Raw genomic sequence first — 10,424 nt, 5'->3', positions numbered from 1 at the left:
TATATATCACCGTATTACATACCATTAGCATATGGTAAATAGAATTTTAGATGTTGTTGCCTTCTGAGATATGCCGAGGCATCTGCCGAGTATTCGTATTAATCGTGGAGCACTCGTAACGCATCCGTGCTTCTGATCCACTTCTTCTCAGGTCAAGTCGCTTGCTCCAATAATGCATTCGCTTGTTGCATTCGCAGACAGATTCTCGACAATCTTCAGAACTCATCATTGACAACATTATTTGAATCTTACGAATCTCTCGTGTCGTCTCCGATTTTCCCCGATATATTAGAAAGACCGGAAGGATGCACACATTTTTTATTAATCATGTATTGATTAGATCATCAATCGTTATATATATATATATTCATAGAATTTTAAAGGGCGTTTAAATCTCACGATTAAATAGAGAACGGTGTTCTTAATTATTCGCGATTTTTATCAATTACCTTTTTAGTTTTTTTTTTTTTTTTTTTTGGAGGGATACCGTCAATGATACCAACCAGAGTCTTCTCTGTCGAATAAAGTTCGTTATATCTCACGGGCTGTTTTTATTCCTTGACGATGACCCAACGACATTTAACGTTAGACGATCTAAAGTCGCAACTGCACAAGCCTTTACTTTTGTAACTTTTCCGAAGGCCATCTCTTCGGAGCTCTCGAATTATTCACCGGAATGCTTCTATGCGCCGACAACAACGCGGATTCGTGCACGGTATATAAGCTGCTCTCTCGGCGATTACGTCTGTCTCTGATTCCACCGAATTATCATCCGCGATACCCTCGTGTTATCGTGACTGTTATTGCTCGCGCGCGCGACGATTTGCTCGTTTTGCTCGCGAGCATGTCGCGACAGCGGCGTCGCGACGTTGACAGTTGTCGCCGACGCCCTGTCGCATACTTTTACAACACGCCGTACTACACCTGGGATCGATGTCGGTGGCTAAAACATCTAGAACACACCGGGTATTACGGGCATTACGTACGTAATACTGACGTTCCGAGTCACCACCTAAACTTTCCTTTACATTATAGTCGTATTATAGAACACGATCATCTAGAGAAAGAAATTACAGCCGCAATTTTGTTAATTAAAATTAAATTTTTTTCTTCCGCACGATGCGAATATCGTTTGTGAGATTAATATCAGAATAAATTCAATTTTCAATTACTTTAATCAAATCCACTTCTTTTTAAACTCTGCTAGACTTTTCAGTTTAATTGATAAATTAGAAAAATTAAAATGAGAAATAAATTTATCAATTAACCTAAAAAAGAGGAAATTTTAAAAGAATTTGATTTGGCAAATTGAATAAATTACAATGAAATGTGCAACGGCTGTGTAAATGTTTCGTACAATATAGGCCATTTAATTAATAGCACATTAATTAACGTTATGTTGGGGTGCGTTTCAACGGTGTAAAATGGCACAATGGTAAAGAGTTTTGTTTAAAGACTAGATTTGCAGAAAGATTAACTATAAAATTGCGCTTCCTTCGAAATGGAGGTTTAATAAATTTCTTAAAAGCTCAAAGTTTCACAGGAAGGAAGCGCTCGGTGCAGAAGGGGTCAAGCAAGGGCTGTCTTCGCGCAGCTATTGGTCTTGCGCGAAGAAGTTCGAGCTCTCTCGGGAATTGTCTTTCCGACTTAAGAACTCCGTTAATTCTCTCGATTTTATGGCAATTAGAACTCGTTGAGCGTGAAACGCTTGGAAAAAACGTTTCTTTTTTTTTGGAAGCACTTTCCACATACATCTATTTACCTATAACACATTAAAAGTTTCTGATCTAGATCCAGGGATTCTTGCTTATCTGAAAAGTATCTCCCGGTAGATTCGAAGTTCGACAGTCCAAGTTTTCATTACCCTCGGGGCAATGTGGGGGCTGCAGATAACTGCGGGAAACCGCGTGTTTGCCCTGTCTGCAGCTTGCTAATTGGAGTTGTCATATTGCTGGTGTCCCAATTAGTTCCCGTCATCGTTGTAAGTACGTAACGAAAATTATGCACGCCTAGTTAACTCGCATAAATTTTGACCCCGGTATCATCCCGGCGCAAATTTAACTGGCGAAATCAATGGCGAATAATTTCGATACATTTACCGAAATGCAGTGAAATCGCGCTTACCTTGAATGCACGATCAAATTCAACCAGACTTTAATGGTATCTCTCCATTCTCGGCATGAAAAATTTAAAAGTCTTACGGATCTCTCGATTTCCACACGCGAGCATGAAATCCATCGTGCGTTACACTGTTCCCGATATATACAATAATATATATTTGAGGCGCGTAGAGCTCGTCCGACTATAATTGCCTCGTCGCTTTTAATTAACGTTTTTAATTAAACCGATTAGTCGCGAGAGATGGAGATGGATCAGATTACTTGAATTAATTCAGCACGAGCACTTTCTGAGTTATATGTAAGTCTTTGTTATCGTGGTACATCGCACTTATTATTGAAATTTCTTTGTTGATACTCGATGTTTCATTCATTAAAATTGATTTATTAAATACAAACTCATAATTTGAAAACCATAATATAGATCACTGCTCATTGTTATCGTTATTATTAAAACATACGTTATTAAAAAATTCTTCTTGAATACTTACTAGTTCAGTTTCGTAGAAAAATCAATTAATTCATAAATTCCAAATATAATTATTCCAAATAAAATTATTGTTGTTCTTATATATATATATATTTATTTATTGTATGAAAATATTAAAATGTTTTTCACTTCAAATTAGAATACCGCTTAATTTGACCTTAGATCAGTTTGAAAAATAAGCAAAATTATCTTGGAATTTCAAGAATTCACGATATAAATAAAATTATCACATTGCGATGCACTATAAGAACGGTGCTGTAAATGTTTTTTCACTTAACGTCACGTATGATTAAACATTTGTCTCGTAGTTAGTTGGACGGAATCGGATATTCTCAAATTTTATGAATCTGAAATTTTGAAAACAAACGAGATCGCGCTTTAAGAGAAATCAACTCGTTAGCGGTCTGACATCGAGCATATTCTGCGTGATTGCGCGTGTATCGACTAAAGGACTCACCGAAGGCACGTGACATATGTCTACGCCGTATATGGCCTACGTGTTCTATATATAGAGCCGTTCTAGGTGCCTTCGCCGATCGTATGTGCCTGGGTGGGTTTGCCACGTAAAACTACGTCGGCCTTTTTTTCCCCATTTCTCGTATCGAACGCTCTCAGCTCGACGCTCGCGGATTCCGCGACCCGGCCAAAGTCGATCGCGTCACGGGATAATAATGTATTCTTCGGGAATAAAAGCTCGTGAGACCCGGCGAAGCGGAAAGAGCTCTAAATGTTATTGCGACCATAGCGGTCGACAAATTGAGGACCTGAGATAAATATCGATCAGAGATTGGAAAGTGCAACGCGAAGGTCAAGCGGCAAGTTGAAATGCAACAAACGCCATTGTTGGATTATTATACATCGCTCTGTGAATGCATAGAAAAGAAACGATTTTGCTGAAGTGTGTAAAAATTTAGCAAAAGATACAGATTCGAAAATAATTCTGTTAGACTGTCAAAATAATTATGTAGAACGCTCAAGCACATTCTGAGCAAAAGATTTAACATTCTGACAATCAGCTTGAGTGTTCTACATAAATAATTACTTTTTGATGGTCTAAAACCCAATTCCATCAATGTAAGATTAACTTTAATCTCGGTTCAATCCTACTCTTTTTCTAATTTTATGAATTAGAAAAATTAAGAATTGAAATTAAAAAAAAAAGATAAACAGTAAGTACAATAAAATCGAGATTAAAGTTAATCTTACATTAGTGGGACCTAACAAAATTATTTTTTATCTGTATCTAGATAAACTTTTAGATACTTACTTTAGCGAAACTATTTTTTTCGTATGCATATGATAGAAGGATTCGTAGATCGAAAATACGTCAGCGTGAAAGCTGTTTTTGTAATCGAGTTTTACTCGATTACTAAAAGCAGCTTTTGCGCTTAAAGGAGAAACAGGATTCGTTTTTCCCGTTTTTCAAGATTTAATTTAGGAAAAAATCTCTCGCGTGCAAATTTAAATCGTCTGAATAATTTTCATTTATTTCTTTTCTATGGAAAGATATTTATTTTCGTTTTATAATTTTTTATAAAGCTTGTAAAAAGATAACGAAATAGATTTACAAAGAAAATTAGAATATCATAAAAAGTTGTTTAATAATATTTAATGAGACGTTTTTGCTCGTGGAACGTTATGAATGTTTTACTTTGCGAAAAGAATGTTTTACTTTGAGTTATTGGGAAAAGAAATAAATGAGCACTAAAAATATCATACATTTCTCCTAAATTAACTTGGTATCGCTGTATGTGTGCTTTACAAGCTTTCCATTAAACTGATGAGAGCGGCGCCTAATTGATTTCAGAAACTGACATATATTCCGCCAATTATTATCTTATTTTGTCATTATTCAGCAACTGTGAAAAGTGACATTTGGGTTTTCCACTCATTTTATGTCCATTTTATTGCTAATGTAAATGATATTAAATTAATGCCTTTTTCTGTTTTTTATTTATTTATATCTGAGCATTACTATTCGCTCTGCGCATAATGGAGGGAACATTAGGAACAGGAATAAATATTAAGTATTAAAGGAATAAAACAATTAGAAATAAAGATTAAACATAATACTCAATGGATACAAATAAGATATGAGACATATCAAATGTCAAGATTTATTTGCGTCCACTTTACGTTTAATCTTTATTTTACATTATTTTACGTTTAATCTTATTTATTCCTGTTTCTAATATTTCTTTGTTCGTAGGGCTCAACCTTTCTGTAATATTTCGTAATGTATTAATAAAATTTACTCCTGGCTCGCACACTAAAGTATATATAATAGTTATAGTATTATTAGCGATAACAGTCATCACGACACCAAATGATACTAGTCTTCCGATCATTGTATCTTCGGATATATAAATGAAATCAGTCCTATCCATTTTTATCGCTAACGATGTTTCGCAGTAAAGTTACTGATATATGTTACCGCAGAGCGAAGTAACGGTGCCAGTTGTGTTTTTGCGTCCGCCGTCACGACATTGAACGTCACCACCGGACGAAATTTTATAGCGCAAAAATTAGTACCGTCGTCGTGACCAGGAATGTAGCGACGTTTATTAATGTCGGCATGGAGGATCCTTGAAGCTCGATGACTTACCACGAAACGTGCGGCAGCATATTATTTTGTAACCTAACTATCGCGATTATTGGTGACCGGTGTATGTTGCACGAGGAAATAATTTAAGATCCTCGTGGTGGAAGAGGAGACACGGGACGTCGTGCGTGTGGACGACCTGGGTGATCATTGCTGTGCGATGTTCATGGTAGTAACTGGATAATTGTTTATCTGATATGGCGAAGAGGAGAGTGAGGTGTGTATATTTCACGAATCGCTTTTATCCGTTCGTGATATTAATCAGAACCGGCGTCGGTGCCATTTTAGCTCCGTTATCATTTTAATTTCATTATTATTATTATTACTTTATATTAAATATACAGCACACGGAATATTGAAAGTATATCTGAATATGATAAATATTTTTAATAATACAAATTTTTAATAATAAAAAATTCTAATAATATAAATAATATAATAAACAGTAATTTTTATTAACAAAAATAAGGAGATAGGAGAAATTATCAAATTGACAGCTCGACAATTCTAGCAAGATATCGTCAGCTATTTTAGTGTTACTTCAAGAGTATAGCCGCTCGCGAACTTTCGCAAGAATCATTAACGGGAACGATCGAACATCAGTTGTTGCTATTGATCCACGGCGATTGCCGTTGGCGATCTCGTTGGTATAGATTAAAATGGGACGCGCGTTCGAGAAGTTGTTTACATTTGATTGAAGCAAATAATTAAATGAAACAAGTAGTGATACACGGCATTGTCCACCCTCCGAATATTAATAGCGGTGCTTCAAGCGTGCAAAATGTGACCTTTGCGGCTTTTACGTTCAGGGTGTTCACGGTGACAGCAAAACGTGCCCATTTGATATTATCTGAATATTCTCGAATTTCATTATCTGATCATATCGCCTAATTCAAAGTTTATTTTAAAACTAGATATCTTCACTCACGAAATGATCCTATCAATCCTATTCTGCTATTTAATATTCCATGTACTTTTGTCCTCAGCTTAATGCTCATATTTTTCAACAAACGAAATTACTGTTAAATAAATGAAATTATTAATATTTTAATTTGATAAACGAACCGGAAGCGAGACTAACGCAAAATACATAACAATTTAATATATTGTGTCGTATACTGCATGCTTTATTAATTTATTTATTCCATCCAATGAAAACCGACGATGTTAATAAAAGAGCGCGATGTAAAATCGTTTGAAGTCACTTTCGGATAATCGGTCGAAATTGTGTGTCTCGGAAAAAAAAACTCGGAATTGAAATAAATTTCCCCGAGCTTTTCCGACAGATAAATTCCCGCAAATGTCAGTTACACCGCGCCCTTCAATTTCATTTGATACCTTGTTGATACCGTGACAGGTGTCAATTTGCCAAGTGAGAGACCGACCTTTTTCTCAGTGTATAACAACGGGGTTTGGCTGACCCGGTCGATCGCGCATTCGCCCGCCGAACACCTGCGATTCTCCGTTATACCGTTTCTCCTGACGATCGATGACAATCCTGACCGGTGTCGGCCTGCCCGTCCATTCGTTCGTTCGTTCGGCCTTCCTCCCGTTCAAAGAGTACCGCGACGACGGCAACGGTGGACGACGTCGTGCACGTCGACGACGGTCCCGCTCTTCGTGTCGGGGCGAATCTCCCCGGTCCGTCCTTAGTACCGTTTCGCCGGAGACTATCGGCGGCGGTGGTCATGGCACGCGCGTTGCTTGGCTACGCCACGCGATTCGCGGCGAGGCACGGCATTTAGGTATAGTTCACGTGTGCTGGAGGCACGAGGCAGCAACGACGCCGTCGCCGCCACCGCCGCCGTCGCTCCCACCATCCCCGTCGACTTCGTCGTCCCTGTCGCGTCATGCTCCCTCGACCTACCCTCGTTCGATTTATAACCCACTCTCACCGCCGCCTCTCTTTCGCCACTATCCTCGCGGAAAGAGAAAGAGAGATAGGAAGAAGGCCTTACACCATCTTTCTATCGGCTAGGCGGTAATGTTAAACCACCCGCTCGCCTAATCGCGCGAGGGTGAATTTCGGCCAACTGGCTGCGCACAACGTGGTTCAGTGTGGCGTGGTGTGGTGTTTGATCGCCAGTCTCTCGCTGCGGCCCGATGTCGCCACATAGGTATCACGATGGTATAGTATTTCATTTGAGCAAAGTGTCGTGTTGAGGCTCGATCGGATCTCTGCGAAATTAGCTTCTCGATGTGGAAATTGATGGATCCGTGTGTGCGTCGTTTAAATTCTTTGCGTCGTCGATCAAACTCTGTTTACGGGAAGCAAAGTCTGTAAGATGGAAAGAAATTAAATTGCAAAAAATTAAAATTCTTTGTTAATGTCCTTCAGTCGTTTAAACTGCAGTTAAATTTACAATAAATATTATAGTAAATAATGAAATCAAATCTTGTTTGTAATTTAGCGAAATGTAAAATTAACTGTCATATGCAATTTTTTTTATCGAAATGTGGAATTAAATGCTATTTGTATTATTTTATGAACTAACTATGGCTATTAATATAATTTTTATTGGTTGGCTAATATTTTAAAAGAAGACAAAACTTTTATATGGTATATTTTATCTTTTTAAATACACTGAAGTTAATGTCTGTCTTTCAAAACAGATTAAAAATGTTTTGATCTATTTGGAAAATCTACTTAATATTTTAACACATACCATTTTCAGTTCTCACGTTGTTTAATGTTTAATTGCTTTTTATATTCAATTATTTAGGGCGATAAATGCTAATGTTTTAACAAAGTGTATATGATATGTGGCAGAATTTTATTTCTTTTTTATGCATGAACTATTTGATCAATCTCGATCCAGAATTCTCATTTGATATCGAATAATCTGCCACTGCCTGCGATCGATTTTTTCGGGTTGTGTACTGTTCTATTTCGCTTAGCCGCCTTGGCTTCGTGCATGAATGTCATTAGAGCCGCCTGAATGCAAAACACGTCGAGTATGCACGAGGAATGAAAAATAACAGCGCACGAAAACGCTGCGGTCGGTGTTGTTTTTCCCACAACTACCATAACTCGACGTTAGGGTCTTGATTACAGTAGAATAAATTAGCATAGGATATTATGATTCATTTGCGAGGCGGCGGGATCGAAACTCAAAGTACCTATTCTCGGAGTATAAGCACCCGAGAGGTGCCAAGTGTTGTTTGTGTAGTAATCAGAACGCACGCTCCGTCTAGACTGCGGTACATTTTGAGAGGCGAACGAGCTAAGCTTAGACCTCGCCTAGGCGTCCAAGATGTATTTCTGTACAATTCGACAGGTGGCCCTTAAACTTACTGCAATAAGTAGCGACACTTGATGACGTTCGTTCCTTTTTACGACGTGACGACAGTGAGTCTAAAAAAATATTGTCCTCAATTGGAAGGTTTTTTATTTTTGAAATATATTGGATCGCGCGTTTTTCTGAATATAAGAAGAGATAACGAACGACTGATCTTATTAATAATAATTCTAGTTTACGAGGTTCTGTGTGAGAGTATATAAAGACTGTTTCTAGAACAGTATTCGACGCTATGCCCGAATCTGCCATTGAAATATTTCCAGACCCGATTTTTAAGATAGAAAAGACATTTTTTTCCCAATATATAGTGAAGTTTAATTAAAATTACAAAATAAATTAGAATTGCTGAGCGTTTAATTTTTGTTTTTATTTGGATCTCTCTCTCGATTTCACGCATAAAAACTTTAGCAGTAGTCGCCTAGCATAGTTTTGTCCCTGATAACGTTTCTCAATATTAAATTCTATTGGAAATATTTCCATTGTTTATCATTTGTCACATCAAAGATTGTTCGGAAAGAAATGCTGAAATCTTAAAAAATTGACATTGCTGTATATCTTAAAAATAACATTTTATTTAAAAATTCGATCCGATGGAATTTTTCTGACTGCAGATTCGAATACAGCGCTCTAAAAAAATAAAAAAAAAGTTTTTTTTTTCTTGCATTATAAATTATACAGATATTAATTATTTGTAAAACATTAAAAATTGATTATTAAATGGCATATATTTGTTTGATAATTTATTTAATAATTTATACAAACAAATAATTTATTATTAATTGTTTCATTATATTATTACGTAATTAATGTGAAACTTTTTAATGCTGCTTATAAACAACAATTAATTCCTATTAATGATATATATTTACAATTTAATTCGATCTATCGCCGGAAATATCACGAGATATTTCACGTCCACGCGAATTTTCCTCGCTGTATGTATTTACATTGGCGATAAATCGAACTACATCTGTCGGATGCATCTCGATAGATCAGATCGCGAGGGACGAAGATTTGCTCGGTTTTCTGATGGAAATGTTACGTAATATCGTATAGACGACGCCTGGCAAAGGTCCATAAATCCTCGTGGGATCATAAAGCGGAAGCGATGCTTTTACGCGCGTGCATTTACGTTCGAAAACACTTTCGCCGTAGTTTCTCCTCGTTTTCTGTCGGTCCGATGAGAAGAAGCGGGACAGAGGAACAACGTGTTTCCCTTGTGCTAGGAGAATCGCCGGAAGTACGCGGAAAACGCGTTTCCTTTCGGTCGCTCGCTGTCTAATCTCGAGATATATATATGTGCCGTGTCTTTATGCAGACGTGCTTTCCACGTAAATCACGCTCTTATCTCTTGTGTGTCACCATCTGGGGATGCTCGCGGTAGAAACGCGCATCTATATCTTCTTGTTATGCGTTTAATAGTAAATGCGACCGTTTTATCTCCTTGTGTCACAATCACAATAGGAAGTGCGGAAAGATAAAACGTAAAAGAGACAATCTCTGAAGTAAGAACGCGTGCCTGTGATTTAAATTCAACTTTTAAGTAGCTAAGTGAGATGGGCACAAATATCCCAGATATAGTTTTCTTTAAAATCTTATTCTGGAAAAGAGGAAAATGAAAAACCCGGATATATGTCCAGAAGAAGTCTTTCAGTTCATTGTTTTTACACATTCTTCTATTTTCTAACTAATATAAATTTAACTACAACAATAAATATTAGTGAAAAATATAACTATAAAATTGAAGTTGTTTTTAAGTTTTCTAAATATTCTATCCATCAACTTGCGTATCTTTAAATCACCTGTCTATTTAAAGATTCATGTCGAACTTTTAACTGGTGTCGAACTTTGCCGAAAAGAGAAACGTCAAACGATTGCTAGTACTAAACGATTTTTAGTACTAAAAATAAAGATAA

The 10,424-nt window shown here is 36.9% G+C and overlaps 2 protein-coding genes across 12 annotated transcripts in view; one reads left to right on the top strand and one right to left on the bottom strand.

Annotated features, from left to right (window-relative positions):
* LOC108745593 overlaps positions 1-6,871 on the bottom strand; it is a 17,394-nt gene extending 10,523 nt beyond the window's left edge. For 2 of the 5 annotated variants that reach the window (XM_018481839.1, XM_018481836.1), the window contains exon 1: positions 6,548-6,613. The gene's annotated coding sequence lies outside the window, so the exon portion shown is untranslated. Of the gene's footprint in view, positions 1-22; positions 317-6,547 lie in introns of those variants that run through there. The other 3 variants (XM_018481835.1, XM_018481837.1, XM_018481838.1) reach the window with 3 other exon arrangements.
* LOC108745592 (probable beta-hexosaminidase fdl) overlaps positions 1-10,424 on the top strand; it is a 41,937-nt gene that overhangs the window by 24,316 nt on the left and 7,197 nt on the right. Inside the window, exon 1 of one of the 7 annotated variants that reach the window (XM_018481831.1) lies at positions 7,308-7,337. The exons of 5 other annotated variants lie outside the window; for them this stretch is intronic. The gene's annotated coding sequence lies outside the window, so the exon portion shown is untranslated. Of the gene's footprint in view, positions 1-7,307; positions 7,338-9,713; positions 9,749-10,424 lie in introns of those variants that run through there. One more of the 7 variants, XM_018481832.1, reaches the window with a different exon arrangement.

This window comes from Trachymyrmex septentrionalis, unplaced genomic scaffold (genome assembly GCF_001594115.1).
Source record: "Trachymyrmex septentrionalis isolate Tsep2-gDNA-1 unplaced genomic scaffold, Tsep1.0 scaffold14, whole genome shotgun sequence".
NCBI lineage: Eukaryota > Metazoa > Arthropoda > Insecta > Hymenoptera > Formicidae > Trachymyrmex > Trachymyrmex septentrionalis.
Note: the sequence above shows the minus strand (reverse complement) of the source record. Positions and strands in the feature narration are given on the sequence as shown.